The following is a 17,373-nucleotide window of genomic DNA, read 5'->3' as shown; positions in this document are numbered from 1 at the left end:
TTGCTAAGCTTATGTTTTTGACTACGGAGTTCCCCTGTGTTCAGTTCACTGGAGAATTCCTGTGCCTCCATCTTGGATCTAGGGGATCTAGAGGGAAGAAATTGGGTACCTGAAACTCCTGCTGTCTGTTTTCTGACCCAGTGGTCTGGTTTTTAAGGCAGTATTTCCAGTACTGTGCAGGCTAACTTGTATTTTGCGACAAGGTAATTTCAGGTTAAATCTTCACCAGTTCTTCATTTCCCATTAGTTTATTCAACTTTTTAAAAAAATTTTGTGGTAATATAATGGCATAATTTTCCCCATTTCCTTTTTTTCTTTTCAAACCCTCTTATGTATCTTCTCTTGCTCTTTTTTAAATTTATGGCCTCTTTTTCTTTAATTTTTGTTACATATAATCTTGAATATTCTTTATTGTTTGTAACTTAAATGTATGTAGAGATCATAATTACTTCTGCTTATGTTAAAGTGCTTTCCTGTTTCCACTTGAATTATATACTGCAAATTTATGGTGTTTTCATTATAGAATAACTATACAATAATAATCTTATCTTAGGAAAGTGCTTGTGTGTGTATTTAAACGGCACTTACGTTTTATTCCTTTCTATAATCCATGTTTACCAGGTCCTTTAGATATGTTGTTATTCTACAAACCATGTGCAATTTTTTTGCAGTTTTTTTTGGTGTATTTGTGTGTGTGTGTATGTGTGTGTAGTTCAGGCTGACCTGAAACTCACAGTGTAGCCCAGGCTGGCCTTGAACTTGGAATCTTTTTCCTCAGCCTCAGCCTGTCTAGTACTTGCATAACAAGTGTACCGTAGTGTACTTGGCACATACCTATATTATTTAACCTTCTGCTTCCTTTTCTTCAAAACCGTATGCTTCATCTTCTATAGTAAATCAACCTAATGGGCTGGAAAGATGGATCAGCATGACACGGCACTTGCTGCCAAGCCTGATTATCTGAGATTGACCCTCAGAACCCATATGGTGGGATGAGAGAGCTGACTCCCTCGAGTTGTTTTCTGACTCCACACACTCTTGTGGAATACATGCACAAACATACACACACACACACACACACACACACACACACACACACACACCCCAAACAGGCAAACAAGTAATGTAAGACAAAATTCCACTATTATAACTTGTTTTCTCTTTATGTGGCCACAAAACTTACAGGATTTAATTTTTAATCCATTTTTTAATTTATTTTTTTATTGCTTTATAAATAATAACCATTCAAAATTTCCTCTTCTTCCCCTTCTCCCATTTCTCTCCTGTTCCCCCACTCTCCTTTCCCCCTCCCCCTCCAGTCCTAAGATAGGCCAGGGTACCCTGCCCTGTGGGAAGTCCAAGGCCCTCCCCCTCCATCCAGGCTTAGGAAGGTGTGCATCCAAATAGACTAGGATCCCAAACAGCTAGTACATGCAGTAGAGACAAATCCCAGTACCATTATCAATGACTTCTCAGTCTGCCTCAATTGTTAGCCACATTCAGAGGATTCAGTTAGATCACATGCTTGTTTAGTCCCAGTCCAGCTGGATTTGGTGAGCTCCCATTAGATCAGGCACACTGTCTCAGTGAGTGGACCAACCCCTTGTGGTCCATAGCAGCATTATTTGTAATAGCCAGAACCTGGAAACAACCTAAAAGCCCCTCAATGGAAGAATGAATAAAGAAAGTGTGGCACATCTACACATTAGAGTACTACTCAGTGGTAAAAAAAAAATTGACATCTTGAATTTTGCATGCAAATGGGTGGAAATAGAAAACACTATTCTGAGTGAGATAACCCAGACCCAAAAATACGAATATGGTATGTACACACTTATTAGTGGATTCTAGCCATAAACATAGGACATTGAGCCTATAGTTCACGATTCATCAAAGCTAAGTATAAGGTGAACCCAAAGAAAAACATATAGTTATCCTCCTGGAAATTGGAAGCAGATAAGATTGCCAGGCAAAAGTTGAGCATGGGGGTAGGGATGGAGTGGGGGTAAGGAGGAAGGGGAGAGAGAAGGGAGAAGAGGAGGGTTGGGGAGAGCTTGGGGGAATGAGATGGTTGAGATGGAGGAAGGGCAGATATAGGAGCAGGAAGGAAATATCTTAAGTGAGGGAGACATTTTGGGGTTGACAAGAGGCTTGGCTCTAGAGGGGTTCCCAGGTGTCCACAAGGATGTCCTCAGCTAGGACCCTGGTTAGTAGAGGAGAGGGTGCCTGAACTGGCTTTGTCCTGTGGTCAGACTGATGACTATCTTGAATATCACCATAGAACCTTCGTCCGGTGACGGATGGAGATAGAGACAGAGACCCACATTGGAGCACAGGACTGAGCCCCTAAGATCCAGTTTAATGCATCGCTTTAAGAATTTTTTGAAGTTAATGTATAATTACATCATTTTCCCTTCCCCCCATTTCCCCTTTCTACCTTTTCCCCTTGCTTACTCTCAAATTTATGACCCATTTTCTTCAATTGTTGTTTGAAGAAAATACACACACATACACACACACACACACACACACACACACACACACATATATATATATATATATATATATATATATATATATATATATATATATATATATCTCCAAATATGTGAATACAGGCTAAGCTGCATCATTTCTTAAATCATTATTTCCTTAAGTCTGTGTTTCATATATCAACAAATCCCTGGATTTCACCTACCAATCAATTTTCTTTCCTAGTATGTTGACTGCAAGCAGACATAACTTGTTCACATAGAATTCAGTGTATCTCAAAGCCTGGAATAGAAAAGGGAAAGTTTTCTCATTACAGAATTTGTTTATGCCACCTTGCCTTTTGGTTTCAAACTTCTGCATCAACATTGCGTCACTGCTAACCAGTCATGTTAGAGCAAGAAATTTCACTTTCTTGCCTATTTTGGACCTTTGCATTTTCTTTAATATGTATCTTTATAGCTTCTGTAAGAATCAATAAAATGTCAGTCTTCTTCTTCTTCTTCTTCTTCTTCTTCTTCTTCTTCTTCTTCTTCTTCTTCTTCTTCTTCTTCCTCTTCCTCTTCCTCTTCCTCTTCCTCTTTTTTGAGACAGTGTTTCTTTGCAGCTTTGGAAAGCTCCTGTAGACCAGGCTGGCCTCGATCTCACAGAGATCTGCCTGTGTCTGCCTCCCAAATGCTGGGATTAAAGGCATGTGCCATTACCGCTTGGTTGTCAATGTTCTTAATAAGAAAAAAAACCAAAAAAACGTGATTAGGTAATCTCACAGGTCTGGCTCTTTATTAAGGGATAGTACAAAGTACAATACTAGCAGAAGCAACTGAGGTCATAAATCCCTTCCTACCCTAACCTAACTGGTAAAATATTTTGTAAAATAGTGGAAATAATTGAAAAAATTACACTGAAAAAAGATTTATTAAGAACTGTAGGACAGTTGGATCTTATAGAATTTTTTGATGACTCTATTGAGGTGTACATATGGAAAACAATGCAAAGTTTATTTTCATACTCATATTTAAATGCAATCCACATAATGAGATAATTCTCAACCTGTGGGTCATGACCCCTTGGGATTGAATAACCCTTTCACAGGGGTCATATATCAGATATCCTGCACATCAGATACTTATTTAGTCATTTATTTTTAATTATTATTTTATTTATTACTTTAAAAAATACCAATCCAAATTCCTACTCTCTCCCCTCCTCCCACTCCCTCCACATACCCTCTCCCTAACCCCCCTTCAATCCTGAGAGAGGGCAAGGCACCCTGCCCTGTGGACAGTCCAAGGCCTTCCCTACTCCATCTAGATTGAGCAAGGTATATATCCAAAGAGAATAGCATCCCCCAAAGCCAGGACATGTAGTAAGGACAAATCCCAGTGCCACTGTCATTGGCCCGTCAGTCTGACCCAACTGTCACCCACATTTAGAGGGATTAGTTTGATCCCATGCTTCTTCACTCCCTTTCCAGTTGGAATTGGTGAGCTCCCATTAGCTCAGGCAAATTGTTGCAGTGGATGAACTGCTCATGGTCTTGACCTCCTTGCTCATACTCACTCCTTCCACTCTTCAACTGGACCTTGGGAGCTCAGTCCAGTGCTCCAATGTGGGTCTCTTCCTGTTTCCATCTGTTGTTGGATGAAGGTTCTATGGTGATATTTAAGATAATCATAAGTCTGACTACAGGGCAAGGCCAGTTCAGGCATCCTCTCCTCTATTGCTTAGGGTCTTAGCTGGGTTCATCTTTGTGGATTCCTGGGAATTTTTCTAGAGCCAGGTTTCTTGCTAACCCCATAATGGTTCCCTCAATCAAGATATCTCTTTCCTTGCTCTCACATCTGTCCTTCCTCCATCTCAACTATCCCATTCCTTCAAGTTCTCCCCAAACCTTCTCTTCTCCCCTCCTCTTCCCCTTCTCCACTTCTACCCCTGTCCCCACACTCCCAAATTTTGTCAGGCAGTCTTGTCTGTTTCGAGTTTACAGGTGGGTCTATATATGTTTTTCTTTTCCTTCATCGTATTACTTAGCTTCTCTAGGATCATGAACTATAAGGCTCAATGTCCTTTATTTATTTTTTTTTGGGGGTTTGGGTTACCTCACTCAGGATAATGTTTTCTAATTCCATCCATTTGCATGCAAACTTCATGATGCCATTATTTTTTAACACTGAGTAGTACTCTAATGTATAGATGTGCCACACTTTCTTTATTCATTCTTCAGTTGAGGGGCATCTAGGTTGTTTCCATGTTCTGCCTATTAAAAATAATGCTGTGGGCTGGAGAGATGGCTCAGTGGTTAAGAGAACCGGCTGCTCTTCCAAAGGTCCTGAGTTCAGTTCCCAGCAACCACATGGTGGCTCACAACCATCTGTAATGAGATCTGGCGCCCTCCTCTGGTGTGCGGGCATACATGGAGTCAGAACATTGTATACATAATAAATAAATAAATCTTTAAAAAAATAAAAATAATGCTGCTATGAACAAAGTTGAACAAATGCTTTTGTAGTATGATTGGGCATCTCTTGGATATATTCCCAAGAGTGGTATTGCTAGATCTTGAAGTAGATTGATTCCCAATTTTCTGAGAAACCCCCACACTGATTTCCAAAGTGATTGCACAAGTTTGCATTCCCACCAGCAATGGATGAGTGTTCCCCTTACTCCAAATCCTCTCTAGCATAGATAACATTAGTGTTTTTCATATTAGTCATTCTGACAGGTGTAAGATTGATATCTCAGAGTTGTTTTTATTTGCATTTCCCTGATAACTAAGGAAGTTGAACAAGTCCTTAAGTATCTTTTGGCCATTTGAAATTCTTCTGTTGAGAATTTTCTGTTTCGTTCAGAACTCCAGTTTTTAATTGGGTTATTTAGAATTTTATTGTCTAATTTTTTGAGTTATTTATATTTTTTGGAGATCAGTCCTTTGTCTGATGTGGGGTTTGTGAAAATCTTTTCCCATTCAGTAGGCTGCCTTTTTGTCTTATTGACTGTGTCCTTTGCTTTACAGAAGCTTCTCAGTTTCAGGAGGTCCCATTTATTTTTTGTTGTTCTTATTGTCTATGCTACTGGGGTTATATTTAGGAAGTGGTCTCCTGTACCCATGCATTAATGGCTATTTCCCACTTTCTTCTCTATCAGGTTCAGTGTGGTCAGATTTATATTGAGGTCTTTAATCCATTTAGACTTGAGTTTTGGGCATGGTGATAGATATGGATCTATTTTCATTCTTCTACAGGTTGACATCCAGTTATGCCAGTACCATTTGTTGAAAATGCTTTCTTTTTTCCATTGTATAATTTTATTTTCTTTGTCAAAAATCAGGTTTTCATAGGTGTGTGGATTAATATCCCTGTCTTCAATTTGATTCTATTGCCCAACATCCTGGTTTTTATGCCAATACCAAGCTGTTTTCATTACTGTAGCTCTGTAATAGAGCTTGCCTTTAGAAGTTCCTTTATTATATAGGATTGTTTTGTCTATCTTTGTTTTTTTTGTTTTTCCCTATGAAGTTGATTATTGTTCTCTCAAGGTCTGTGAAGAATTTTGTTGGGATTTTGATGGGGATTGCATTGAATCTATAGATTGCTTTTGGTAGGATTGCCAATTTTACTATGTTGATCCTTTCTATCCAAAATCATGGGAGATCTTTCCACTTTCTGGTATCCTCTTCAGTTTCTTTCTTCAAAGACTTAAAGTTCTTGTAAAACAGGTCTTTCACTTCCTTGGTTAGTGTTACCCCACGATATTGTATGTTATTTGTGGTATTGTGAAAGGTGATGTTTCTCTGACTTCCCTCTCATCTTTTTCTTTGTGTATAGAAGGGCCACTGATTTTTTTGAGTTCATCTTGTATCCTGCCACATCACTGAAGGTGTTTATCAGCTGTAGGAATTCTCTGGTAGGGTTTTTGGGGTCACTTATGTACACTATAATATCATCTGCAAATAATGAAAGTTTTACTTTTTCCTTTCCAATTCGAATCCCTTTGATCCCCCTATGTTGTCTTATTGCTATTGTTAGAACTTCAAGAATTATGTTGAAGAGATGTGGAGAAAGTGGACAGCCTTCTCTTGTTTCTGATTTTAGTGGAATGGCTTTGAGTTTCTCTCCATTTAATTTGATGTTAGCTGTTGGCTTGCTTTAAATTGTTTTTATTATATTTAGATATAATTCTTGTATCCCTAATCTCTCCAAGACTTTTATCATAAATGGGTGTTGAATTTTGTCTAATGCTTTTTCATCATGTAATGAAATGATCATATGGTCTTTTTCTTTCAGTTTATTTTTATGATGGATTACATTGATAGACTTTTATTTGTTGAACCAGCCCTGCATCTCTGTGATGAAGCCTACTTAATCATGATGGATGATTTTTTAATGTGTTCTTGGATTCGGTTTGCCAGTATTTTATTGAGAACTTTTGTATCTATATTCATGAGTGAGATTGGTCTATAATTGTCTTTCTTGGTTGAGTCTTTGCGTGGTTTTGGTATAGGCGTAACTGTAGCCTCATAAAAAGAGTTTGGCAGTGACCCTTCTGTTTCTGTTATGTGGAACACTTTGAGGAGTATAGGTATTAGCTCTTCTTGGAAGTTCTGGTAGAATTCTGCACTAAAGCCATCAGACCCTGGGCTGTTTTTCGTTGGGAAGTTTTTGATGACATCTTCTATTTCCTTGAGGCTTATTGGTCTATTTAAATTGCTCACCTGGTCTTGATTTAATTTTGGTATATTGTATTTATGTAAAAAATTGTCCATTTCTTTTACATTTTCCAATTTTGTGGAGTACAGGTTTTTGTAGTAAGACCTAATGATTCTCTGAATTTCCTCAGTGTCTGTTGTTATGTCCCTCTTTTCATTTCTGATTTTGTTAATTTGGATGTTCTCTCTCTCCCTTTTGATTAGTTTGGATAAGGGTTTGTCAATCTTGTTGATTTTCTCAACGAACCAACTGTTTGTTTCATTGATTCTTTGTGTTGTTTTCTTTGTTTTCCATCAACTTGATTATTTCCAGTCTTCTGCTTCTCCTGGGTGAGTCTGATTCTTTTTTTTTTTTTCTAGCGCTTTCAGGTGTGCTGTGAAATCATTAATGTGAGCTTTCTCCTTTTTCTTTTATGTGGGCACTTAGTGCTATGAACTTTCCTTTTAGCACTGCTTTCATAGTGTTCCAAAGGTTTGTATATGCTGTGCCTTCATTTTCGTTGAATTCCAGGAAAGCTTTAATTTATTTCTTTATTTTTTCCTTAGCCCAGGGGTGGTTCAGTAGTTGACTGTTGAGTTTCTGAGTTTCCATGAGTTTGTAGGCTTTCTGGGAGTAGTAGTTTTGTTAAATTCTAACTTTACTCCATGATGATTTGATAAGACACTGGGGGTTACTCCAATTTTTTTCTTTTTTGTATATGTGGATGTTTGCTTTGTTACTGAGTATGTGATCAATTTTCGAGGAGGTTCCATGAGGTGCTGGTTAGAAGGTATATTCTTTTCTGTTTGGGTGGAATGTTCTATAGATGTCTTTTAGGTCCATTTGATTCATTACATCTGTTAGTTCTCTTATTTCTTCGTTAAGTTTCTGTTTGGTTGACCTGTCCATTGGTGAGAGAGGAGTGTTGAAATCTCCTACTATTTGTGTGTGGGGTTTGATGTGTGATTTAAGTTTTAGTAATGTTTCTTTTACATATGTGGGTGCTCTTGTATTAGGGGTATAGATATTCAGGATTGAGACTTCATCTTGATGAATTGTTCCTGTTATGAGTATAAAGTATCATTCTCTATTTCTTCTGATTGATTTTTAGTTTGAAATCCATTCTGTTATATATTAGGATAGCCACCCCTCCTTGTTTCTTAGGTCCATTTGATTGGAAAACCTTTTCCCCACACTTTACTATGAGGTAGTGTCTGTTTTTGAGGTTGAGGTGTGTTTCTTGTAAACAGCAGAATGGTGGATCTTGTTTTCGTATCCATTCTCTTAGCCTGTATCTTTTTATAGGTGAATTGATTCCATTGGTATTAAGTGATATTAATGACCAGTGACTCGTAACTCTGATTATTTTTTTGGTAGTAGTGTTTGTGTGTTTCCCTTCTTTGGGTTATGCTGGCATGTGTGTGGGGTGTTTCAGATTTCTGTGTTATTGTGGGTGTAGTTAGCTTCCTTGGGTTGAGGTTTTATTTCTAGTACTTTCTGTAATGTTGGGTTTGTGCATACATATTTTTTAAAGCTGTTTTTTTCATGGAATATCTTGTTTTCTCCATTGATATAGAAAGAAAGCTTTGCTGGGTATAGTAGTCTGGGCTTGCATACATGGTCTCTTAGTGTCTACAGCACATCTATCCAAGACCATCTGGCTTTCATGGTTTCCATTGAGAAGTCAGGTGTAATTCTGATAGGTTTACCTATATATGTTACTTGACCTTTTTCCTTTGCAGCTTTTAATATTCTTTCTTTATTCTGTATGTTTTGTGTTTTGATTATTATATGGTGATTCGATTTTTTTTTTGATCCTGTCTATTTGGTGTTCTGTAAGCTTCTTGTACCTTCATAGGGATATTCTTCTTTATGTTGGAGAAGTTTTCTTCTATAATTTTGTTGAATATATTTTCTGTGCCTTTGAGCTGGAGTTCTTCTCCTTCATCTGTCTCCATTATTCTTAGGTTTGGTCTTTTCATAGTTTCTCAGATTTCCTGAATGTTTTGTGTTAAGAATTTGTTGGATTTAATGTTTGCTTTGACCAATGAGTCTGTTTCGTATATTGCATCTTCAGTGCTAGAGATTCTTTCTTCTATCTCTTGTATTTTGTTGGTTATACGTGTTTCTGTAGTTCCTGTTCATTTACCCAGATTTTCTATATCCAGACATTTTTCAGTTTGTGTTTTCTTTATTACCTCTATTTCAGTCTTCAAGTCTTGAACTGTTTTTTTTTTTCACCTGTTTGATTGCTTTTTCTGTTTTTTGGGGGGTATCTTTGAGGGATTTATTAATTTCTTCCAACTTTTTGTTTGTCTTCTCTTTTATTTCTTTAGGGAGTTTTTCACTTCCTCTTTAAAGGTCTCCATCATTTTCATAAAGTTAGGTTTAAAGTTGCTTTCTTCTACTTCTTCTGGGTTAGGATGATCAAGTCTTCCTGTTGTGTGTCCACTGGATTCTGGTGTTACCCTGTTGCTTTTTAGGATGTTGGAGCCATTCTTGCATTGGCCCCTACCCATCTCTTCCTTCAAATGAGGCCGGCAGTGCTTTGGCATTTTGGTCCAATCCTTGCTGTGGCTGTCTGAGTACTTGGGAATTTTTCTTGGTCTGCCCTCTCTTATGTTCCCTCAGTATTGGAGCAATCTTTGTTGCAGGATTCCATGGAGCTAGCAGGAGAAAAGGCGGGTTTGGGGGCATGGTGGGTTGTAGAATAGTCCAGCAGCTGGAAAACTCCCTGCTTGCTGGGCAGAAAAGCTGAGGGAGTTGGGGAAGGGACCCTGTGATTGTCCCACTGGGGAGGTTCCAGCTGTCTGGCGCTGTGGCTGCTGTCCTACCTAGTAGGTCCCCTCAGTATTGGAACAAGCTCTGTTGCAGGGTTCCAAGAGCCTTTCAGGGGAAAAGGCTGGTTTGGGGGCAGGATGGATTGGGGGATAGCCCAGCATCAGGAAAACTCCCCGCTGGCTGACTAGAAAAGTAGAGGGAGTTAGTGAAGGACCTCTGGGTTTTGTTCCACTGGGGAGGTTCCAGAGAGTGGGGTGTCCTGCTTTCCAGCCCTGTGGCTGCTGACTCACCTCTCAGCAGTAGAGCAAGCTGTGTTGCAGGGTTCCAAGGACCTAGAAGGTGAAAAAGTGGGCTAGGGGGTGGGGTGGGATGGGTATAGCCCAATGGCAGAAACACTCCCCTCTGGCTCTTATGTCCCCTGTGCACTAGAGCAAACTGTGTTGCCCACATCAGATATTCACATTATGATTTATAACAATTACAGAGTTACAGTTATGAAGTAGCAATGAAAATAATTGTATGTTTGGGGATCAGCACAACATGAGAAACTGTAGTAAAATATCAAGGCATCAGGAAGGTTGAGAACCACTGCTTTAAAAAGCAGTCTGAATTTTAAGAGAAATGTCTAATTCTAGCTTGAAGCAAGAAATGATTGTTGTCAAGCTTAGCATATTTTGTTAATGAGATTGTAAGAAATCTTCAGGACTGCTTGTTCTTTTCAAGCTTCAGAATAAGATAAACTTAAAAGTAGCAATACAATAGCCCACATAGCAACAAAGAAACATAAAAGAATAGCCACAAAGCCCACTCCCCCACACTCCCAAACTCACCAATGGATATAAGTCATGAATAAGTAGTTCATAGAGAAAGGAATGCAAATCATTTTAAACATGTGAAGTTCTGTTTAACCTTATGTACAATGTTGACTAGGCTTTACATAATCAGGGCTTTCAAGTATTGTTGGCAGGAGTGTAGATGATTAAGCCTCATTAGAGTATTGATTGCTACTATCTTAAAAGAATTATTACACAGGTATTTTCCCTTTGGTATGAGAACAGGGAAAAAAATTTAGATTTATTGCGCAAGCCTGAGAAGGTCTCAGTATTCTATTACTGGAACTGAGCTGTTTTGCAAGAAGCAGAGAGGCCTCTAGTAATGAAGGGTGGTTCCCCAGCTGACAGCAAGCAAGAACTGTTTCTCAGTCTTACCACTGTAATAAATAGGTTTTACCAATCTCTTGGCAGTAGACAGTTTCTGCAGTATTCAGTTAAGAGTGCAGGTGTCATACAAGTCTTTAGTTGTTTGGTTAGAGTTACTGTTATGATTGTTCCTACAAGCCATGCCCACTCCCTCCCCCATAGGCTGAGGCAGGTTGATCTTCAGCTTCAGGCCTGAGCTTGCTTTCTTTTCCATCTTCCTCTCGGAGAGGCAGCTATGCTTCTTCTGCTTCTCTCCCCATTTCTCCCCCCTTTTCTCTCTCTGTCCTCTTCTCCTTTTCCCCCTCTCTTTCCTCTAAGTAATACATATCTAATTCTATTCTGTACGATGTGTCTATCCATGTGCTTCCTACCCACTGCCTGCTCACAGGGCTGGCCTCACTGGGACCAGCCCACCCGCCATGTGTCTCCCTGCCTGGGACCAGCCACTGCTGGGGATGGCAGCCGTCTGGCTGCTCTTAGGGCCCATTGCCTGCTGCCACATGGCCCGCTACCACCTATAGCATTTCTGCTGCCTACTGCCGCTGGGGATCTTGCAGCATTTTTAAAAAATCATAACAGTTACTCTGAGATATTTTATGCTATTTGTGGCTATTGTGAAGAGTGTTGATTCTCTGATTTCTTCCCTAGCCCTTTTATAATCTGTGTACAAGAGGGCTACTGGCTTTTTTTTTTTTTTGAGTTAATTTTGTATCCTGCTACATTGCTTAAAGTGTTTTTGAGTTGTAGAAGTTCCTTGGTAGAATTTTTGGGATTACTTATGTAAACTATCATATCATCAGCAAATAGTGAGAGTTTGACTTCTTCTTCTCCAATTTGTATCCTCTTGATCTCCTTTTGATGTCTTATTGCTCTAGCTAGGACCTCAAGAACTATATTGAATAGATATGGAAAGAGTGGACAACCTTGTCTTATTCCTGATTTCAGTGGGATCGCTGGGAGTTTTTCTCCATTTAATTTGATGTTGGCTGTTGGCTTGCTGTATATTGCCTTAATTATGTTTAGGTATGTTCCTTGTATCCCTCCTCCCTCCAAGACCTTTATCATGAAGGGTGTTGTATTTTGTCAAATTTTTTTTTTTGGCATCTAATGAGATGATCATGTGATTTTTATTTTTCAGCTTGTTTCTATGGTGGATTACATTGACAGATTTATGTTGAACCATCCCTGTTCAGTATGTTGAACCATCCCTGCATCTGTGGGATGAAGCCTACTGGTCATGGTGGATGATGGTTCTGATATGTTCTTGGATTCAATTTGCCAGTATTTTATTTAGTATTTTTGCATCAATGTTCATGAATGAGATTGACCTGTAATTCTCTTTCTTATTATTGTCTTTCTGTAGTTTAGATATCAGGGTAATTTTATAGGGCATTTATAAGGTGTGGGAGAACCCAGCCCATTGCTGGTGGTGCCATCCCTGGGCTAATGATTCTGGGTGCTATATGAGAGCAGGCTGAGTAATTCCTGAAGAGCAAGCCAGTAAGCAACAGATCTCTGTGGCCTCTGTATCAGCTCTAGCCTCTAGCTCTAGCCCTGCTTGGGCTCATGTCCTAACTGCTTTCAGTGAGGAACAGTAAAATGGAAGTACTGTCAAAAACCAGCTTCAACAAAACTTGTACGTTCCATAGTAGGAATGTGAGGATTAGAATTATTAGGAAAAAGGAAAAGAGATATAGGAGAAATAAGAGGCAGAAATACAGCATTGGGAGGGACGTTCAGTGAATACTGAATTCTTCTCTGTTATTCTTCCACATGCTTTTATACTTTGTTCCTAAAGGGGAGTGGGGATGGAGGCAACAGACTTCGATAGCATGACACAAGAAATAGACTTGAATCCTCTGACCTTTGGTCCAGGTGGAGTGATCTACTTCAATACTCAGAATATTAGTTAACCACACTCTAAGCCAGAATCTCTTATTTGTAACCTGTTTTTAACAACTTAAATAAGCTCAAACTCTGACTTTCAGACAAGGTGGAATGGGCTCACAGCTCTGTGTGCCCCAGCAAAGTATGAATGAAATATTCCTTTTCCCACCTGTCTTGCTTTGGTTAGCGTACTTAATCACCATAATAGAAGTCCTGTCTAAAATACCTGGGCCCTAGGGGTGTGGTTGCTGGGCAATTGCATTTGCGGTTTTGGAGGGAATGGAATAGCTGGGTGGGTGTTGTGATAGTCTATTCTGTGTCCCCCATGCTTTACACATGTGTGTCTTATATCAGCTGAGAATACAAGGCTTTTAGCTGAGCACAGTAGCTCATCCTTCTAATTCCAGCACGTAGGAGGTAGAAACCAAAGGATTGCCTTAAACTTGTGGCCAGCTTGGACTGCATAATAAATTGAAAACCAATTTAGGCTAGAATGAGACCTTGTCTCAAAAATTCACCCACCACTGCCATCACCACCAAACAACAACAGAATTCTAGGCCTGCTGTTTCTTTGAACCATATGTCAGAGGTATAGTTGTAAATGTGCATTCTTGAGGGACAAAGAACATGCTTGTGTATTACCCACTATAATAAAGATTCCCACGTGCTGTGCTTCTGTAACAGCTTCTCTTCAGTTTTAGGGATTTAGATTTCCCTCTTGGAGATCAGAAGCTAGGGAACCAATGCAAATAAGATGGTGCCATGCCATCATTGTTGCACTTCCCTCATTTCATTGTCATTGATCCAGGAATTCAGCTCTGTGCTAGCATGCACAGAGTAGAAAAAACCTGAACAACCTCTAAGTAGCGGATAAGCAGATCTCAGGCCCTTCAGTGATGATGGAGTCTGTGATGTGGTCCTTAGTAATCCTAAGTCATTCCGACTTCTCACTTCTGCTTGTCTCTGGACTTGGATTTTAGAGAATGATGTCTCTGGATTTTATGTGGACATTAACTTGCTTGTTCTTTTTAGATGGTTAGTACTATCATTCATTCCAGTATTTAAGTCAGAAATATTGTTGATTCAGTCCTTGATAATGACCACATCTTGTCATTTTAACTTCTTAACATACTGTCTTTCTCTGTCTTCATTTGCAGTAGTTTAGCTGCAGTTTACATAATCTCTTAATTAGCTTACTTTAAGTTTTACTGCTCTGCACTGAATTGTGTTCCTAACTTCAAATTCAAAATATAATCTTTCTTTAAATTGGGTTTTAAAGAGCTTAAGTAAGTTAACTTAAGTAAGGATACAATGGTGGGTGACAGAGATTTTTCTCTCCTGTGTGATACTGGAGTAATGGGTATGTGGGGCAGTGAGAAGGTAAATACATGTGGGGGTGGGGAATGGAAGCAAGGAAGGATTGAAGAACGTTAAAGAAACCCCAAAACAAAAAGCTCTTCATTGGAAACCAAATTAGCCTGCACCTTGGTCATGGACTGCTGAGCCTTCAGAGATGTGAATTCTGTTTCACCCTTTATGTCTGTGGTATTTTTACTTTCTTTCTTGCCCTAACCCAACTCACCCTATGTTTGAGCTATATAAACCTACTGACTTTTTAAAAAATCCGTCATACTGTTTTATATCTCTGGTACTCTTCTCAGGAAAAGAGCATGTGGTGCTGGCTGTGTGTTTTACTGCCCCATCAGTTTGAGGGTATTTATTGATCTTTCAGTCTTAGTTCAACCTTTAATAATGGTTTCTTTGATTTGTGTAGGATAGACTGGTCCCTCTCACCCTCATGTCTCCTATGTGCTTTTAAAGCTGTTCTCTTATAGCATGCATAATGTTTTATTAGTTTTCTTATTTATTTTCTCCCATTACTAGATGTGTCAGGAGAGGAGACCCCAGCACACTACAGCTTTATGGGTAGATGGGGAGTCAGGATTCTGTATGTGTATCAGCACACATCTACACACTCACCTATACACACATATCTGCACACACATACCTCCACACACATACACCTACATACACACCTACACACTCACCTATACACACATATCTGCACACACATACCTCCACACACATACACCTACACACACACCTACACACTCACCTATACACACATATCAGCACACACACACCTCCACACACATACACCTACATACACACCTACACACTCACCTATACACACATATCAGCACACACACACCTCCACACACATACACCTACATACACACCTACACAAACACACCTATACACACATATCAGCACACACACACCTCCACACACATACACCTACATACACACCTACACACTCACCTATACACACATATCTGCACACGCATACCTCCACACACATACACCTACATACACACCTACACACTCACCTATACACACATATCTGCACACACATACCTCCACACACATACACCTACATACACATCTACACCCACACCCAAACACCCACACCCCCCTCACACAGACTGAGAGGGGAGGGAGACTTGTTTTCTGTGAAGTCTCAGTAAAGAATTGTAATCTGAATTTGAAACCAAAGTCTAAAGAGTTTAGCTCCCGCAGCATTCTGTTCTGTGATGGGTGCAAGTTAATTTTGTTAAGACTTTCACTGATTGGTTAAAGCCCACCTATGATATGGATATTTGTTTTATTTAAAACTTACCAAGTTAATTATGAATCCCATCTAAAAAAACTACCCCCCAAAACTCCCGCAATAATGTTTTACCAAATGTTATTTGCACATTATGGGCCTGCCAAGTTGACTCAGAATTAACTAGAGAGAGATTACTCTGAGGTGAAATTTTTTAAAATTTATCTTCTATTGCATGTATATTAATGATGTGTGCAGGCATATCTGCCAGAGTGGGCACATGGAGGCCAAAGGATAATTTTTTACAGTTTGGTTCTCTCCTGCTGCATTTATTTGAGTTTTAGGGATGGAACTCAGGCCAGCAGACTTGCATTAGTGGCTGGCAAATGACTTTACCTACTGAGTCATCTCAGCAGCTCCCACTAGGATATAATTTTGTCAGAGTATGCTATAAGGCCCCACACAGCGCCTACTATTTTATTCCTACCAGAAGCTTACCATTCTATTCTGTGTAATAGCTTTCCACACACAGAAACAAGGTGTGTCTACATTTCAGCCCACCATGGCATGACAGGTATGTAGCAAGCCTCTCTTTTCCATTATAGCCAGGAACACTTCTGTCTTGTCACTGACGTTGGTGTTCCAAGATGAGCTTGGTGGGAGTGGTGTATTGGGTAGTTAACAGCCTCGCAGAAAGTATTCCCTGGAAATTTCGTCTCAGATGCTCTTGTTGGAGGTAGACATAACCTGAAAACTAAGAGGTATATTCCTAGCACTCCATTCACTTATAAGAAGTTAGTGCATTTATCATCATAGGTAATACTTAGTATGATCCCACCATGATGCTGCTCAGGTTTGTCAGGTTCAAAAGCCAAGGTGGTCTTGGCAGAGATACTGCCTCATCACTTCCAGCTTCTTCTATAATTGTCTGAAGACAGGCACTGCTGTTTTTTTCACCCTGAACCAGTGTGGTGCAAGATTTCTTGATTGCATCCCTGTTTAATCATTCATTCAGCTACTGTTTCTTCTATTTGCCATGCATTTATTCTTCATTAATTTTTTTTAAAGTCTGACCTAAGTTTCCCCTCCCCTATCTCCTGCCAGTTCCTCTTCCCTACTTCCCCTCTGTCTCCCACCCCATCCACTCTTCCCCATTTTATGATTGATTTTATTCCATTCATCTGCCTGTCTGTTTTTATGCCAATACTGTGCAGTTTTTTTTTTATTGCTATAGTTCTGTAGTAGGAGCTTGAAATCAGGGATGGTGAAACCTTTGGAAGTTTTTTTATTGTACAGGATTGTTTTAGCTATTCTGGGTTTTTTGTTTTTCCATATGAAGTTGAGTGTTGCTCTCTCAAGGTCTGTAAAGGTTAGTGTTGTGATTTTAATGGGGATTTCGTTGAGTCTAAGAATTTTGTTGAATCTGTAGATTGCTTTTGGTAAGGTGGTCATTTTTATTATGTTAAGGATACAGATCCACGAGCATGGAAGATCTTTCTATCTTCTGATAAATTCTTCATTTTCTTTCTTCAAAGTTTATTTGTCTTACACTTCCACATCACAGTTCATCATTGAAGGAAGTCAGGACAGGAACTCAAACAGGGTAGGAACATGGAGGCAAGAGCTGACACAGTGGACATGGAGGAGGGCTGCTTGTTCAGCCTGCTTTGTTATTGAACCCACCACCACCAGCCCACAATGGGCTCAGCCTTCCCTTGTTAAA

The 17,373-nt window shown here is 39.4% G+C and overlaps 1 protein-coding gene across 6 annotated transcripts in view; it reads left to right on the top strand.

Moving 5' to 3' along the window:
* The window catches only part of Arb2a (ARB2 cotranscriptional regulator A), a 419,074-nt gene that overhangs the window by 53,830 nt on the left and 347,871 nt on the right, over positions 1 to 17,373 (top strand). The window lies entirely within an intron of this gene.

This window comes from Microtus pennsylvanicus, chromosome 6, assembly GCF_037038515.1.
Source record: "Microtus pennsylvanicus isolate mMicPen1 chromosome 6, mMicPen1.hap1, whole genome shotgun sequence".
Classification (NCBI taxonomy): Eukaryota; Metazoa; Chordata; class Mammalia; order Rodentia; family Cricetidae; genus Microtus; species Microtus pennsylvanicus.
Note: the sequence above shows the minus strand (reverse complement) of the source record. Positions and strands in the feature narration are given on the sequence as shown.